Here is an 18,620-nt window from a genome sequence, read left to right as displayed (position 1 = left end):
CAAGCCGGAGCACTAGGGGGCAGATACCCGCTCGCTGGAGAATATAGAGTGTATTAAAGAACTGTAAATAACCCTTATAAATAGTTGTCAAATGTTTAAACAGTTAATTGCATGACCAGTAATTATGTGTTTCAGTTTCTTTCAGTTGACTATATGGACTAACAGGTTATGAACTTTGAGTAACCGGGACTTCCTTGTAAAATATGTTCGGAGCCTTAGCAAAGGAATGAATAAAGACTGTCAAGGACTCGGGGCAAGGACAGACCCCCACCTGGTTAAGGCTCCCGTTGTGTTGGTGAAATGGACACCCGGTCACGGATCATACTGTGACCCTCTCCTTTTGTTGGTGATATGGACACCCGGTCACAGACCACACTGTGACCTAAAGAACTCAATTGTGTTTTGTTTGTTGCCATGTATTAATGTTGTGTTTATGGTCGTGCATAGGTTACCCTGTTTGTTTTTGGCCAAAAAGGCTTAGTCCCGGAGTACTAAACTTTACTAGGGGGGAATGTGTCACGCCAGGCCTGGATGCCACAAATATTCAAGGCTGTGTCTGAGAGGAGGAGGGAGGTTCCCTGGTCAGGGACAATTAGCATACAACACCTCCTGTCCCAGGCCAGTAGGGGGAGCTGGCTGCCCCTATATAAGCTGGAACTGGGGGCAGGGTTAGAGAGAACTGGACGACCTAGCTCAGGACTGAGACTAGTCCCAGAGAAGGAGGGACAGTTCAGCTGTAGCCGAGGAGTCCGTGAGGCAGAGGAGAAACTGCAAGCCAGGGACGAGTGCCGGTCCTGGCTGTTAGAAGCACACAACCGGACATTGGGGTCCGAGGCTGTCAGGGTTGCAAGCCCAGCAGCAGAGAACCAACCTGCGAGGGATTTCAGGTCCCTTGGCCTAAGAAGCCTGGAGGCTCCACCACACAGAGGGACCAGTACAGCAAGGAGAAGCAAAAGGTACCCAAGGCCCAAGTCGCAAGCCATACAGGCGAGGAGTACACGGCCAGCTCAGGGACGTGGGCTACTACACCACGAAAAGGGGGATAGTCAGGAAGAGCATAGAGAGAACGGTAGGCCTACACACTCACCCTGACCAGTGGGGCTCGCCCGAATGCTCTCAGATACCCAGGCCCATTCCTACCCGGTACTCCTGTTGCGTCATTAATAATACCTACAATAAAGACCCTGGACTGTTTGAAGCGGACTCTGAACTCTTACTATTGCGGCCTGCACTATCACCCCCAGCATTCACATACGCTGCCCTGAGGCTACACTCTTCCTGTGGGGAGTTATCCTACCCCTGTGCTGCACACCAACACCAGCCTCAGCGGTCTGCCTTGCAGCAGCGGTTATCTCTGACCGCAATCCACGGGTGGCGTAGACGGACATTCATAACTCTATAAATAGACTGCCACAGCATGTGGTTTGACCACCCTGAGCCACGGGATCGGGTTGCCACTACTACCCCCAGCTTCGCACAGAAGCCCGGTTCCGGGTGCCCCACGGCCCAGGGGGCGAGTCACATATGCTTGTACTCATTAGCTATTTCACTCTACAGCTGGACTCATAAATTACTCATCAGAATTATTAAGCCAGTCTGAAATAGATTTAAAAAGTAAGTATCAGACTTAAAATATCTAATAATGTAAAAGTGTAATGTCAATTGCTGACAGATCCGCTTTCACTATGCACAACCAGACCCAGTCTTCCATAAGAAACTACATTTTGCCTGTTCTTAAATCATATCTGAGGGATAGTAAAAGCATGTTAGGAATTCCTGCATATATAGTGTTTAAGGTATATAAATGTTCAGTAGAGTTATACACTATATGGACATAAATATTAGGACACACACAGGGGCGTACATAGAAATAATGGGGCCCTATAAGAGAAGTTCTAATCCACCCCAAAAAAATAAAAAATTTGGTGAGGCACAGAAGAGCATACCTCACAACTCTGCAGCCCTTACAGAGTAATTTTCCTCCTTTTGAAGCCCTAGATTCTAGATTCCCCTTTCATTGCCTCCTTAAATTATGATGCCAATAAAAGTACCCCCAAACACAATATGATACCCACACAGCGAATTCCCACACAGCACGCTCCAGATGCACAGTATGATGACCCTGCTGTATCTGACGCGCCCCCTGGGCCATATTCTTTAGGGGAATACCCGGAGCCGGATCAGATGGGGGTTGTAGTCTCCGAGTGGCTGTGACCCGGTCCGTGCCCAGGGTGTCAAGCTCAGAGTATGTGGCAGTCCTACAGATGTTACAAAGTTCGTTATGTCGACTACGCCACCCGTTGGATTGCGGTCACTACGGCCGCCGCTGCAGCAGGGTCCGCTGAGGCTGATGGTGTTGGTGCAGCTTTAGATAGTATAACCCCCAACGGGAGGGGTATGGCCTCAGGGGGTCAGGTGCAGAGGATGGGGGTTGTGGTGGTGCAGCGTAGATGATAATTAAAGACAGAGTCGGGTTGTGCAGTTCAGGGTGTTTACTTACTGCAGATATTCCGGTCACTCCGGCCTTGAGTGACCACCCGAGCCGTGCTGCGTCCACCAGGTCCTGGATTCAGCCAACCCCCAAGCAAGTCCGGAGCGTGTCCCTGAGCCCTCCTTCTTGTCCTTTCTTCTGGCCGTCCCCACCAGGGATCCACCTAGGTCCAGCTCCCTCGGGCCTTCTGTTGGGAGACCCTTGGCCTTGGGTTCCCTGACCCTACACGTGGTTTGCCTTCAGGGTGGATGTGGTGGGTGGCCGTGGCAGATCCTGCCCACGGCCTCCGGTCTCTGGCTGAGGTATGCTTTAGCCCCCACCAGTTTGGGATCCGGTACCCTGTTGCCAACTCTTCACCCTAGGGTTGTACTTGGGTTCTCAGAGTTCCTTCTGTCTCCCCCTCTGGGTCTTTCTTGCTCTCCTCTCTCACTCTTGGGCTGGGGCTGCTCTGCTCTTCTGCTCTCTTCCTCTCCTCTGCAAAGACTTCTCACAGACTGACCCTGATCTTAGATGGTGCCCACCTTAAATACTCCCTCTATGTGTGAGCTCAGGTGACCAGCACCCAATGAGCTCCTAACTTTACCCAGGCTGCTCCCCCTATCTGCCCCTACACTACTGGGATGTACCACCCCCCTCCCACTCCAGCCAGGAACAGACTCGGTCGTACCTGCACATTTCTAAGTGGGAGTACCGTTGGTCTGTTCCTCGGAAATGGGATGTGTGTAGTGCATGCAGCTTTCTGAGCTCAGTTCCACACTCCATCCTTACCCGGGAGTGGAATATCACACCTCTGGGTTGAGGTGCAATACCCCTGTAGCAGCCGAATCCTCAGGGTGCTACATTCCCCCCTGGTAAATCACAGCACGTCCTCGGGCTGTAAGATATAAAAACACCAAAACATACAATTTTTGCATAAACAACATAATAAAAACATATAAAACATATATATCAGCAATAAAACTTTTTTCATAAATAACATTCTCGTAGACTTCTCTTGCTTCTAGCTCCTCCTCCGGACACTGTGCAACGTGTGCCCAGGAAAAGTGCAACAGTTTCTCTAGAAAAATGGTCTTCCTATAAAACCGGTAGGGGGCGCTTTAGGAAGCGCAACTATATACAAGGGGATATGGCCGCTCTCAGTCCTCGGCCAGGTATTTAGGAAAGGGATGACCGCTCTCAGTCCTCGGTCAGAGGGATTAAGGGAAATACGGGTAACAGTTCAATTCTCTGGTCCCAACGGGGACTATATTAGCAGCAACGGTTCACTGTGCCCCGACAGGCAACTATATACAGCTTCTACTCCGCTGTACTCAACGACGACGTCCTCCTGCTCTTTCTTTGTGATTAACTTTAGCTTCAGACCCGTCCGGGCACGTATGTTGGGCGAACAGATCTTCTCCCAGATGCGGCACTCTTGGTTTTATGGGCGCGGTGGTGGTGGCGCCCGGGTTGCCCAGGCCTTGCGGCCAGGCCTGGGGCACCTGGAAAGTGAAGGGCACCGTAAGGACGGCGGCGCCCTGGGCTACTTGGCCCTGCGACCAGGCCGGTGGCTCCGCGGAGGTAGGGGGCGCTGTTGGTATTGCGGCGCCCGGGGGTACTAGGCCTTGCGACCAGGCCGATGGTACTTCCTGCTTGGTCACGCTCGGGGTCGAGGCGTATGACGTCACAGGGGTCGCGGCTCCCGTTTGAGGCCTAGTCTGCGGCGGTGACGTTGCAGCGACGGGCACGGCAGGGGATACTTCGGGCTCTGCGACGGGGAGCTGGGGCAGGTGCGCGGTTTCCCGGTTTGGGGTAGAGACGTCCCCTTTACCTGCCTCCTTTCGTTCGGCTCCCTTCTCGGCGCCGTCTCCGGCCTTCAGTCCTCCTGCGCCATCCTCAGAGGCGGTCTGTCTCCTCGTCTCGGGTGGCGTGCTCCGCTGACAGGTTCTTGTCTGCTGGGCCATCTCACGGCTCCACTCCGCTAACGTCTCTCGCTGCACCCGGGCCATCCTCCGTGCGAGGCCCTCCAGCGCGGTCTGTGCACACTCCCGATCTCGGGGGAGCTGTGCCAGGACCTCCACTAAGCCTAGTGGGGTTGTTGCTTCTAGCAGGCTCCTGACCAATGGGTCGGTGCTGCTCTGCTCTCCTTCCGTTGTCTCCAGCAGGCTCCTGGCCAGCGGGCCGGTGCTGCTCTGCTCTTCTTCCATCTCCGGGTAAGCTTCTTCTGGACTCTGCTCCAGGCTTCTTGTCTCCGGGTGCGCTCTCTCCAGACTGCTCCAGGCGACACCCATCTTTGCTCTCTTCTTCTCAGTCCTCCCACTTCGAGGGCGGTCCCGGGGCCACTTGGTGATTGTCAGCTCCAGGGGCAGTTCTTTCACGCTGACAGACACCTCTAGCATCACAGTCTCTGTTGGTGGGGGCGGTTTCCACTTTTGGCGCCATTTTCGGTCCTGGCCCACGATGGGAGGCGGCCTCTTGCCACCCTCTGGCACGCCCATAATGGCGTCCGCTCTTCCAAGGCGGGAAATCTTCGGAAATGGCGGGAATCGTCTCCCAGTGGCGGGAAACTCTGCAGATGGCGGGAAAAAGCTGTTAATGGCGGACAACCGGCGGGAATCGATCTGTGATGGAGTCCGATGGCGGGGACCCTCCGGGACCGGCGGGAGACTTCTTTTTGAGGTAAACTTGTTCTTTTCTTCAGGCACGCAGTACCCGGTTGTTGTGGGCACGTAATCCTGCCGACTACGCCAAAGTTGACGCGCCCCCTGGGCCATATTCTTTAGGGGAATACCCGGAGCCGGATCAGATGGGGGTTGTAGTCTCCGAGTGGCTGTGACCCGGTCCGTGCCCAGGGTGTCAAGCTCAGAGTATGTGGCAGTCCTACAGATGTTACAAAGTTCGTTATGTCGACTACGCCACCCGTTGGATTGCGGTCACTACGGCCGCCGCTGCAGCAGGGTCCGCTGAGGCTGATGGTGTTGGTGCAGCTTTAGATAGTATAACCCCCAACGGGAGGGGTATGGCCTCAGGGGGTCAGGTGCAGAGGATGGGGGTTGTGGTGGTGCAGCGTAGATGATAATTAAAGACAGAGTCGGGTTGTGCAGTTCAGGGTGTTTACTTACTGCAGATATTCCGGTCACTCCGGCCTTGAGTGACCACCCGAGCCGTGCTGCGTCCACCAGGTCCTGGATTCAGCCAACCCCCAAGCAAGTCCGGAGCGTGTCCCTGAGCCCTCCTTCTTGTCCTTTCTTCTGGCCGTCCCCACCAGGGATCCACCTAGGTCCAGCTCCCTCGGGCCTTCTGTTGGGAGACCCTTGGCCTTGGGTTCCCTGACCCTACACGTGGTTTGCCTTCAGGGTGGATGTGGTGGGTGGCCGTGGCAGATCCTGCCCACGGCCTCCGGTCTCTGGCTGAGGTATGCTTTAGCCCCCACCAGTTTGGGATCCGGTACCCTGTTGCCAACTCTTCACCCTAGGGTTGTACTTGGGTTCTCAGAGTTCCTTCTGTCTCCCCCTCTGGGTCTTTCTTGCTCTCCTCTCTCACTCTTGGGCTGGGGCTGCTCTGCTCTTCTGCTCTCTTCCTCTCCTCTGCAAAGACTTCTCACAGACTGACCCTGATCTTAGATGGTGCCCACCTTAAATACTCCCTCTATGTGTGAGCTCAGGTGACCAGCACCCAATGAGCTCCTAACTTTACCCAGGCTGCTCCCCCTATCTGCCCCTACACTACTGGGATGTACCACCCCCCTCCCACTCCAGCCAGGAACAGACTCGGTCGTACCTGCACATTTCTAAGTGGGAGTACCGTTGGTCTGTTCCTCGGAAATGGGATGTGTGTAGTGCATGCAGCTTTCTGAGCTCAGTTCCACACTCCATCCTTACCCGGGAGTGGAATATCACACCTCTGGGTTGAGGTGCAATACCCCTGTAGCAGCCGAATCCTCAGGGTGCTACATATCCACCCGGAAAAGTATGGTGACCCCAATACAGTATGATGCCCCAACTGTGACCCCAACACAGCAATCCAAACAATATCATGGCCCCCACAGAGAATGACAGACCCCAAACAAACCTCCACACTGTATAATGGCCCCTGCTAGCTCTCCAAACAGTTTAATACTCCCCACAAAGCCCTCCAACAATATAATAGCTCCCACGTAGCCATTCAAACAGTATAATAGCTGCCATATAGCCCTCCAAACAGTATAATGGACCTCACATAGTTCTCCAAATAGTATAATGGCCCCCACATAGCCCTGCAACAAAATAATGGCCACCCCCCACATAGCCTTCCAAACAGTAATGCCCCCCTACCCTCCACATAGCCCCCTCCACATAGCCCTCCAAACCGTAGAATGCCCCCCTCCCCTACATAGCCTTCCAAACTGTATAATGGGCCCCACATAGCCTTACATGTAATATATTGGCCCCACATAGTCTTCCATATAATATACTGGGTCCCACATAGCCTTCCATAAAATATCATGGTCCCCATATTGCCCTCCATTGCCCTCCATATAATATAATGGCCTCCATAAGTACTTGACTAAAAATTAAATTAAATCCTCACCTCTCCCCATTCCCCGCTGCTCCGGTCTCCTCAGTGTGTCTTCTGCAGCTCTGCACTGCTCGGCACAGCGGGCACGTTATAGTGACGTCATCGTGCCTGCTGCGCTGACACATCAGATGCATCATTGTTTTCAACTGTATCGGTATCCTGGATGAAAGTGTGATGCTGGGAAAGGAACGGGGTGGGAGATGGTACTGGCTCTGGGCCCCCTACGGACCCCATAGCTGTCATGTGGCCTGCCGCTATTGGCGGTACACCACTGGACACACATCATAATTATTGAATTCATGTTTTCAATTCAGTCCTCCTTTCACAAGGTTACAATCAAAAATATTTCCTGAAATATTTTTAGATGCTGTGTATACTAGCAATAGAGATCAATAGGGTAGGTTTGAACTAGAGGTCATGTGAAATGTCCCATGCTCGCTGTATTGCCTCGTCGTCTACGGCGCATCCTGCCCCAGCACCACCTCCCATATCTGATGCCTTCCGGTCTCTGGTTCATGAAGCGCAAGGAAGAAGCGTCGCATATATCCCCTGATTGGCTGGGTTTGGGTAAATCAAGAACTGACATTCCCCCGGTTTACCGCGCCCCCTGAGGAAGTACAGCATACGAAACGTGCGTAGGGGTAAAGGGACATCAAACATTACATGTGCTCCTGCGGTACAGCCCTTGGCTGCGGTAGATATCTCCACATTATGGTCTTTTGGTGACTACTTTGTGTATGTTATACAGCTTATTATGTGTTGAAAATGATATTTCAGCCACTGATATGTCTAAATATATGTATTTTGGTGGAGCTCTCATAAAGGAGCCGTGTACTATTTAACACTTATATTTAATTGTAATACTGTCAGGCCAAAACACACTATGTGGAGATTGTTTCCCTATGTACATGGAACCTGATTGGTGTTTATGAATTCTGATGTCCCTCACGGTGTGAGGTTCTGTTTTTAGTATTTGTTGTTTGTAGTCTTCTAATCTGCCATTAGTTTAATAAAGGCCTTTTTATATAAATTATGCTGTGGTTGGTTGGTTTATGGGGGCTTCTGACCTCTAGTTCAAACCTATTGATCTCTACCACTTCCACAATGGCCTACAATGAAGCACTCAGCATTGCAGTCAGCCTTTACTTAAACGGGTTTTCCCATAAACAACATTAATCTTAATCAACATTTTAATCAATAGATCTTTGAATAATAATAAGTTCCACAATTGGATTGGACACGGGATCACAGCTGATTCTTTTTGTGAGGTAAAACAATTCACTGCCTGTTGTAAGCAATGTTTTACCTCACAGGAAGAATCAGCTGTGATCCCGGGCTGTCCTGTCTGTATACTCTTTTGCCTCCTCCTCTGCCCAGGAGCTGTGGTATGATCAGACCATGTTCTGTACCCGGTCAGACACAGCCATTAAACAGGGGCACATTTATAAGATTATCTCAGCACAGGAACATTGTATTTAAACATATCCAATTGTGGAACTTATTATTCCAAACTATATTGATTAAAATGTCCTTTGTTCATGGGAAAACCCCTTTAAGGCCTTATTCAGACGTCAGTGTTGCACATACGTGTTGTATCTGCCTTTTTTCAAGGATACAACACGTAACCATTATAATCTATAGGGAAGTTCACATATCCGTGTTTTCTCACAGACGATGTGTCCATGCAAAACTCACAGACATGTCCATTTGCTTCCGGTATCACGGATGAAAGGAGGCAATACACGTCTGTGAAAAATCCGTACAGCGCACGGATGACCTCATTGTACCGACCATGTGCTGTCTGTTTAACTTTACCAAGAAGAGGAACTTTGTAATTTATGTATCTATCCGAGAAAAACACTGACGACACAATAATAGGAAAAACAGACACACGGACCATTCACGGATGACACATTGATCCAAAACACTGATGACACCGGTAACATTCTTTCACATACGTGTTTAATCATGAACATGTGAATGAGGCCTTACTAAAAAAAACTCAGCGTTCAAATTCATAAAAGTTCCCCTAAATTTTTCACATTCAACTGTGAATGGTAAATAGTAAAACGAAAAGGAGAACAGCTATACAAAACAAAGGCAACAACACATTGAGGGCAGCAAAACATTTTGTCGATAAACATAGTAAGGCCATGTTCACACATTCAGTATTTGGTCAGGATTGTACATCAGTATTTGTAAGCCAAAACCAGGAGTGGGTGATAAATGCAGAAGTGGTGACGTGTTTCTATTATACTTTTCCTCTGATTGTTCCACTCCTGGTTTTGACTTACAAATACTGATGTAAAATACTGATCAAATACTGAGTGTGTGAACGTGGATTAAAGATACAAATGGTTTAGTGTTCTAAAGTATTGAAATTGGTTCCTCGGAGAAATGCATTGAATTCTAGCTCTGGATACAAAACAGCCCAAAGTTATGAATTTCGGGAACGACACTATGTATATTTGTTAAGTATTTTGCCACTCAGTCATTATTGTGTAAAATAATGATTTTTTTTTCTTATTTTGCTCCTATTAATTATTATGCTTTTGTGGCACCCCAGGGGTCTGGTTTCCCACAGTAATGTAATGTTATGTCTGAGAGCAGGTGGGAGGTCCTTTGGTCAGGGATCCTGTGCATGCCACACCTCCTGCCCAGTCTTGGGAGGGGAAGAACTTCCCCTATATAAACCCGGGGCTGAGGCAGGGTTAGGAGTAGAGAAGAAGTAGAGACGAGAAACAGTCATAGGAAGAAACAGCAGAAGCTCAGTGGGAGCAATACTACTACGAGTCAGGGGCTGGCAGCTGCAGAGCTCGCCCTGACTGAGAAGCTTTCTTACCGGACCCGGCGTCCGAGGCTGTGGGGACTAACTCTTACCCAGCAGCAGAAGCCGACCGGCAGGGGATTTCAGGTCCTCAGGCCCAGAAACCCGAAGGCACGGTCACACGCGTGGGACCAGCACCGCCATCGTGGAGCGGAAGCCATTAGAAGACCCCGAGTCACCGGCCATACGGGTGAGCACCACACGGTACACTCAGGGACGTGGGCTACTTATATCCGCTTCTAGCAAGGTAGCCAGAAGAGTACAGTCAGTTTGGGAGGCCTACAACGCCGCCTGGCCAGGGGAGATCCCATCTGCTCAAGGACTGACCAGGCCCCGTTCGCTAGCAAGTACTCCGGGAGGGTCTATCGTTGTTACCAGTAAAGACCCTGAATTACACCGCACCGTCTCTGAGTGGTTCCTGCTACCCCCATCTTCCACGTCGGCTGCCCTGAGGCCATACCCCTCCCGTTGGGGGTTATACTATCACGCTGCACAATTCTACACCGGCCTCATAGGTCTGCCCTGCAGTGGCAGCTCCATAGCTGCAAATCAACGGGTGGCGTAGTCGACACTCAAATAACATCTATCAAGACTGCCACACACTGAGTTTGACTCCCTGGGCACGGACCGGGTCCCCGCCACTCGGAGACTACAACCCTCATCTGATCCGGTTCCGGGTAAGCCCCCGTGCGCGAGACACTGCGCGACACAGCAGGCCCAGGGGCGCGTCAACTTTGGCGTAGTCAGCAGGATTTCGTGCCCGCAACCACCGGGTACTGCGTGCCTGAAAAAGAGACTTTTAAAACTTACCATCCGTGAAGTTTTCCCGCCATCGGTGAAGATTCCCGCCATCCGGCGCCATTTTCAGCCTTCTTCCCGCCATCTGTGAAGATTCCCGCCATCCGGCACCATCTTCAGCCTTCTTCCCGCCATCCGTGGAGTTTTCCCGCCGTTGGACGCCATCTTGAGGACGCCGCGCGGGAAGAAGAGGGGCGTGGACTCCGAAAAGCCCGCGAGAACTGAAGCCCCGCCTCACGTCCGGACGTTGCGTAAGGTCCTGGAAGGAGCCCAGCAGACGCCGACGTCACCGGAGCGCGACGGAAGGTCCTCAACCCTGACGATCCACTGCGGAGCCGCAGCCTACGGAAGAGGATCATCGCAAGGTAGACCACGGTCCACTCGGGGGGAGAAGGATGTCGGATACGGAGGAGAGCTTCACCGCTTCAACCCCCGCCAGCGCCACCGCTGTCGCGGTCATGCCTTTCACCATGCCCTATATCCCGGGGGCAGCCTGGCTACCCCAGTACTCAGGGGAGTCACATACCCTGCAGGACTTTAGAGAAAGGCTGGATAGCCTCTTCCAGGTGTACCCCCTCCCAGAAGAGCAAAAGGTGAGCATCCTGGTGGCCCAATTAACCGGAGCAGCCCGAAGGGAGGTAAAGTCCTGGCCACCTGGGGGGAGGACTGTCGCAGGGATACTAACCCGGCTGGGGGACACCTTTGATACCCGCACCTCAGCCGAGATCAAGCTTAGATTCTACGGGTGCAAACAGCGGGCCCATGAGAGTATAAGGGACTATGCCCTGAACCTACAAGAGGCCCTGAGAGCCGTTAAGCAGACCGACCCTGACGGCGTGGGAGACGAGGACAGGCTGTTGACTGAACAATTTATAGAGGGTTTATATTGCAATGCCCACCGAACCCAGTTGCGGGCAATGGCCCTACAGGACACTCATCTGGGATTTGCACAGTTCAAGGACAGAGCCATCCGGGTGCTCCGAGAACCGGCACCGGATGGCGTTGTGACCCACAGGCGCCCAGCTATCACTTACCACCAGGAGGCGGCGCCCTTGTCGGCAGGGCCTGTAGGGGCTGATGCGCAGGCTTTGAACAACGACCCGGCTCCAGACCTGCACCATCAGGTCCAAGAGCTAGCTAAAAGCGTTGCTGCGTTAACCCGAACTGTGCAGTCTTTACAGGCTTCCACTCCAGGGAAGATCCAGCTGGCATCCGGACCGGAGAACATCCCGTGGCGTCGACCAAGGAGGACCCCACCGGACAGAGGAAGACCCAGTGACCGGTACAACGAGGACGGACGACCCATCTGCCGCCGCTGCAATCAACCCGGACATATGGCAAGGTACTGTCCTTTAAACTGGCACAACCTGGGGGTAGAGGGCCAACCCCCAGGAAAAAGATCACCAGGCCCATCGAACTGGCGCGACAAATATGTCGGAGGACGTCCAGTCTTGCCTGTGGTACTGGATGGCATCCCTATGAGTGCCCTACTGGACACCGGGTCACAGGTCACCACCATCCCGTACGTGCTCTTCAAGCAGTACTGGAATGACTCGGATATAACCCGCTACCCTGACGACGACTTGAGTATCATCGCCAGCAATGGTCAGCCCGTGCCACAGATCGGATTTAAAGAGGCGACCATTAAAATTGGTAGAGTCGAACTAGCAGCACAGGGACTGATTATTGTAGACATTGACAAACACGAGAGTCACCCAAAGATAACGCTAGGAACTAATGTAATTGAAAATTGTCTTGCAGAGGTGATTTTCCTTTTACAACAGGTTGCCAAGAACGCCAGCTCCGGCGAGCAGCGGGTGCTCCAGAAAGAGATCCGGGCACTGATGCGACGGCAACAGGTGGAACTCTCCGGCGGTGAGATTGGTAGCGTAAGAATGTGTGACCCTTTTCCTATTGCCATGCCCCCAAAAAGTGAAATGATGATTTGGTGCCGGGCAGCTATTGGTCTGAGAGGTAGAGATTACCAGGCAATGGTAGAACCAGTTTACTAAGACAGTAGGCCCACCATCTTGACAGCACGGGGGATGGTTAATGTACGCCATGGGAGGGTGCCCGTTCGCATAATCAATATCGGGAAGAGGGAAGTGTACCTGCCCCGGTATGCCACGCTAGCCAAATTATATACCATTAACCAAAATGCTATACAATCTGTGGAACCCTTGCCTCCATCTCACCCGGAGGAAGGTAACGGCTCTAAGAAAACAATGGAGGACTGGTGTCAGCAACTACACTTGGGTACTGACTCCACTCCCTCACATCAGAAACAGGGAGTCTATCGGGTGGTTCAAGAGTACGAGAGAGTGTTTAGTAAACACCCGTTAGACTTCGGGCGAGTCAAGGGGGTAGAACACCACATCCCCACGGGAGACCATCCTCCCATAAAAGAGAGGTATCGACCCGTACCCCCTGCACACTACCAACATGCCAAGGGGATGCTTAGAGACATGAAGGAGGCTGGGGTGATCAGGGATAGCTGTAGCCCCTGGGCAGCTCCACTAGTCTTAGTCAGAAAAAAAGACAACACCATGAGGATGTGTGTAGATTACCGGAAAATCAACCGTATCACACACAAGGATGCGTACCCCTTACCAAGGATAGAGGAGTCATTGGCTGCTTTAAGATCTGCTAACTTCTTCTCTACCTTGGATCTCACTAGCGGGTACTGGCAGGTTCCTGTAGCAGAGGCGGACCGGGAGAAGACCGCATTCACCACCCCGATGGGACTTAGCGAGTTCACCTGCATGCCGTTCGGACTCTGCAACGCACCAGGAACCTTCCAACGACTAATGGAGTGTTGTCTGGGCCACAGAAACTTCGAGACGGTCCTGTTGTACCTGGACGATGTCATCGTATATTCCAAGACGTATGAGGACCACCTGAAACACCTGGCGGAAGTGTTCGAAGCTCTGGCGAGTTACGGCCTAAAGGTGAAACCCTCCAAGTGTCACCTCCTGAAACCAAAGGTGCAGTACCTGGGACACGTGGTGAGCGCTGACGGAGTGGCTCCCGACCCTGATAAGATCACCGCAATTAAGGAATGGCCAAGCCCCTCCAGCGTAAAAGAAGTGCGGCAGTTCCTCGGGTTGGTAGGCTACTACCGAAGGTTTATTCCCGGTTTCACCAAAAAGGCAGCACCTATGCAGGACCTCCTGATAGGCCAGTCCCGGAAGGCCAAGAACCAGAAGCCGCCCTTCAAATGGGAGGAGCTGGAAGAAGAGTCCTTCCGCCAGCTGAAGATGGCCCTCACGGGGGACGAAATCCTGGCGTACCCGGATTATAGCCAGCCCTTTATCCTCTACACCGACGCCAGTAACATCGGGCTAGGAGCCGTACTGTCCCAGATCCAGCAGGGGAAGGAACGAGTAATCGCCTACGCCAGCCGAAAGCTGCGACCCACCGAAAGGAACCCCGAGAATTACAGCTCATTTAAGCTAGAGTTCCTGGCCGTAGTATGGGCAGTCACCGAGCGCTTTAAGCATTACCTCGCTTCTTCCCGGTTCACCGTGTACACGGATAACAACCCGTTGACACACCTGGACACGGCAAGACTCGGTGCCCTGGAGCAGAGGTGGATGGCCCGTCTGTCCAACTACGAGTTCACAATCAAATACCGGGCCGGACGCTCCAATACCAACACGGACGCCCTGTCCAGGATGCCCAACCTGCCGGACGAAGGAGAAGATCCGGAGGGACTGTAAGAAGTTGAACTCCCTGCGTTCCACCGTCATGGGACTATCCAGTATTCCCACCGGGTAAGGAGTAAGCAGGCTGCTACTTTGAACCCCTTACCTCACTACAACTGGGCGGAAACGCAAGACAGCGACCCTGCCGTCCGACTGGTGAAGGAGATGCTGACTCGCCCGGAGGCTTGCCTTGAACCAGACGCTCCGGAGGAAGCCAAACAACTATGGGCAGAGAGGAGTCGACTGTTCCTTTACAAGGGGAAGTTGTGCCGCAGAATGGTTAACTCCCGGACGCATGAACTACTCTGGCAAGTAGTGGTGCCACGAAGAGACGCAGCCATGGTGATGGAGGCATACCACGACGGAGCTGGACACTTCGGGAGGAAGAAGCTGGAGTTCCTGCTGCGCGAGCGATTCCACTGGGTAGGCATGAGGGGAACCATTGAGAAGTGGTGCAGAGACTGTGGCCCGTGCAACCTAAGAAGGAAGGACCGTGCCAGCCAGAAGACTCCCCTGCAGTCCATCGTCACCCGGCAGCCGTTGGAACTGGTAGCCTTGGATCATGTAAAACTGACCCCAAGCAGAAGTGGCTACGTCTACGCACTAACCATCGTGGATCACTACTCCCGGTTCTTGGTTGTCGTCCCCGTCAAGGACTTAACAGCTCGAACAGCAGCGAGAGCCTTCCAGCAGCATTTCTGCCGTCCACACGGGTACCCGGACCAAGTGTTGACAGACCAGGGACCTGCCTTTGAAGCGGAGGTCTTCCAAGAATTCTGCACTCTGTATGGCTGCCGGAAGATAAGGACGACACCCTATCATCCGCAAACTAATGGACTTTGTGAGAAAATGAACCAGGTGGTAATGGATCTTCTGAAAACGTTGCCCCTGGAAGAACGCAGTCTGTGGCCTGAGAAGCTGCCCGATCTGGTGGACCTATACAACCACATCCCGGTAGGTTCCACCAACTGTACCCCGGCTTACCTAATGAGGGCAAGACCTGGTAAGTTACCTGTTGACCTGGAAATGGGAGTCCTGATACCCGAGGACACTTCACCAGAAGCAGACTGGGACACAGAGAGGCAGCAGCAGTACCGGAGAGTACAGGAGAGCGTGGAGCGAAGTCTCTGTCAGGCTAGGGAAAGACAAGAGAAAACTTACAACCAGTATGCTCCCGCTGTTCCCCTGGTACCCGGAGAGCAGGTCTTGAAGAGGAAGAGACGGCTCCACAAGTTGGACGACCAGTGGGAGAAGGACCCGTACACCGTACTGCCCTCAAGCCACGAGAACCCGAAGGTTTGTACCATCAGTAAAGACGGAGGGGAAACCACAGCCATTGTATCCCGGGACCACCTGAAGAAGTGTCCCGAACAACTGAGGAACCCTGAAGAGGAACAAGAAGACCATCGACCCGTAGAGGAAAGGGAAGATATGGTTAGTACTGTGCTCGGGGACTTCCCTCGGTCTTGGACTCAAGTCAATGGTGCAGTTGTGGTACCCGTACTCACCTTCCTCCAACCAGCATCCCAAGCACCTACGGAGCAACAGGTAGAGCTGGAAGAACAGCCGGTCCAGGAGGCAGAAGACCCCACACCCGCAGATCAGGAGGATCAACCCTCTGCTTGCAGTGAGCCTGCCATATCCCTAGTGAGCCAAAGAGCCGGTAGACAGCTGCCCAGTTTACCCTTGACAGCTCCTACACCCTGTAGTTCAGGGCTAGACAGTCAGCTCCGTAGGTCCACTAGGGCCACTAGAGGCCAGTTACCCGCACGTTGGAGGATTTGAAGTGTATAAATTGTTTTATTTATGTTTACCTGTGTATTGTTGCTTGTGTATAATTTTGTGTTTCTAGTTATTTGTAGGAGTCCTTGGTGGATTTACCGGGAATCCTTTGTACATAGTTGGAGCGTAACCCAGGACGGACTAAAGACTGTTAAGGACTCGGGGCAGGAAAAACCCCTACCTGGTTACGTCTCCCTGTTTTGGTGAAATGGACACCTTGCTTTTCTTCAAAGACTACACCCGGTTACGGACATGCCGTGACCACCTTTATGTGTTTCTTCTTATTGTACTATTATTGTTGTTATATCTTGTTATGTTTTTCTAAAATATGTTTAGTCCCGGAGTACTAAATTTCACTAGGGGGGAATGTGGCACCCCAGGGGTCTGGTTTCCCACAGTAATGTAATGTTATGTCTGAGAGCAGGTGGGAGGTCCTTTGGTCAGGGATCCTGTGCATGCCACACCTCCTGCCCAGTCTTGGGAGGGGAAGAACTTCCCCTATATAAACCCGGGGCTGAGGCAGGGTTAGGAGTAGAGAAGAAGTAGAGACGAGAAACAGTCATAGGAAGAAACAGCAGAAGCTCAGTGGGAGCAATACTACTACGAGTCAGGGGCTGGCAGCTGCAGAGCTCGCCCTGACTGAGAAGCTTTCTTACCGGACCCGGCGTCCGAGGCTGTGGGGACTAACTCTTACCCAGCAGCAGAAGCCGACCGGCAGGGGATTTCAGGTCCTCAGGCCCAGAAACCCGAAGGCACGGTCACACGCGTGGGACCAGCACCGCCATCGTGGAGCGGAAGCCATTAGAAGGCCCCGAGTCACCGGCCATACGGGTGAGCACCACACGGTACACTCAGGGACGTGGGCTACTTATATCCGCTTCTAGCAAGGTAGCCAGAAGAGTACAGTCAGTTTGGGAGGCCTACAACGCCGCCTGGCCAGGGGAGATCCCATCTGCTCAAGGACTGACCAGGCCCCGTTCGCTAGCAAGTACTCCGGGAGGGTCTATCGTTGTTACCAGTAAAGACCCTGAATTACACCGCACCGTCTCTGAGTGGTTCCTGCTACCCCCATCTTCCACGTCGGCTGCCCTGAGGCCATACCCCTCCCGTTGGGGGTTATACTATCACGCTGCACAATTCTACACCGGCCTCAGCGGTCTGCCCTGCAGCGGCAGCTCCATAGCTGCAAATCAACGGGTGGCGTAGTCGACACTCAAATAACATCTATCAAGACTGCCACACACTGAGTTTGACTCCCTGGGCACGGACCGGGTCCCCGCCACTCGGAGACTACAACCCTCATCTGATCCGGTTCCGGGTAAGCCCCCGTGCGCGAGACGCTGCGCGACACAGCAGGCCCAGGGGCGCGTCACTTTTACATTTTGGCACGTGATTTGTCGATGTCGTTCTTAAATAAGGTTTTCTATGCAAGTGTGTTACTATCATTGAGGGCAGTTTATTGCCAGAAACGCGTCGGGATGGTTCACCGGACCACTTGTGCCGGATTTTAGCAAAGATGAATTATATCACTGACATTTTATTAGTGAAGGATGTGCTGTCTGTTTCTGTTTTTTTCTTATGCAAATTGAAAAGTGGAAATCTTTAGAAACCACGGCAATTCCCATAGACACAAAACAAAATTTTGTAGAAGAATGGAAGCCATTAAAATTGCAAATGAGGGATCAACTTCATATTAAGCTCTTCATGACCACCGACAGCGATGCACAGCGCCGTTGTAAATTTACGTTGGGTGGTCCAGGATCCCAGTGCTAAAGACAGTCTTGAACTGGCAACATCATCTGGACTTAATTGGCCCATTTAAGTCAACCCCACAACTTTCTTATTTTCTAGATGACGCGATCAATAATGATTACAAGGTATTAAGAGGGAGTGGGCTCACTCTCTTACCCCATTGACATCCCCACAACATGATGAACAGCGTTCATTTGACAGCGGGGGAGGCCGAGTTCCTCCGCGGCGAGACGCAGGACCTGACCCGTCGAGTTGAGGAGGCCCAGCGGAAAGTGGTCGCGGAGTGGAGAGAGGACCTGCTGGGGAAGCTTGCAGCCCGACGCCAAGATACGTTGCGTCCCACCAGCGATGCCTCAGCCCAGGCGGAAAAGGAGGAAGACCAGGAGGCCGTATGCAGCTGGTAAGAGTGAAACCCCTGCCCCGGGCGCTGAGGGTGCCGACCTGCTACTGGACCTCCTACCGTCACCTCCATCCCCGGGCGCCACTGTTTGGGAGCAGTTACTAGCCCCGGAACCTGAGGCCCAACTTGCCGCAGCTACCGGAAGCCTGCTACCCCTCATGCTCCCAGAACTGCCAGCACCTGCCCTCGCCTGGGTGTACACGCACCCGAACCCGGACTGGTCCGCGAAGGTGGAGGACCAACAGCGGTCCCCGTTAACACCGTTGCCAGCACCCCCGGTTGCTTGCCAAAGAGGGGAGGAGTTTAGATGGGACAACCAGTGGGGGGATC

At 52.6% G+C, this 18,620-nt stretch overlaps 1 pseudogene; it reads right to left on the bottom strand.

The window, feature by feature from the left end:
- The window catches only part of LOC141155387 (protein transport protein Sec23A-like), a 75,358-nt pseudogene extending 57,402 nt beyond the window's left edge, over positions 1 to 17,956 (bottom strand).
- Positions 17,957 to 18,620: the final 664 nt, after the last annotated feature.

The sequence above is a fragment of the Phyllobates terribilis genome, unplaced genomic scaffold, assembly GCF_046119375.1.
Source record: "Phyllobates terribilis strain yellow unplaced genomic scaffold, ASM4611937v1 Scaffold_7__3_contigs__length_470593459, whole genome shotgun sequence".
NCBI classification, from domain to species: Eukaryota; Metazoa; Chordata; class Amphibia; order Anura; family Dendrobatidae; genus Phyllobates; species Phyllobates terribilis.
Note: the sequence above shows the minus strand (reverse complement) of the source record. Positions and strands in the feature narration are given on the sequence as shown.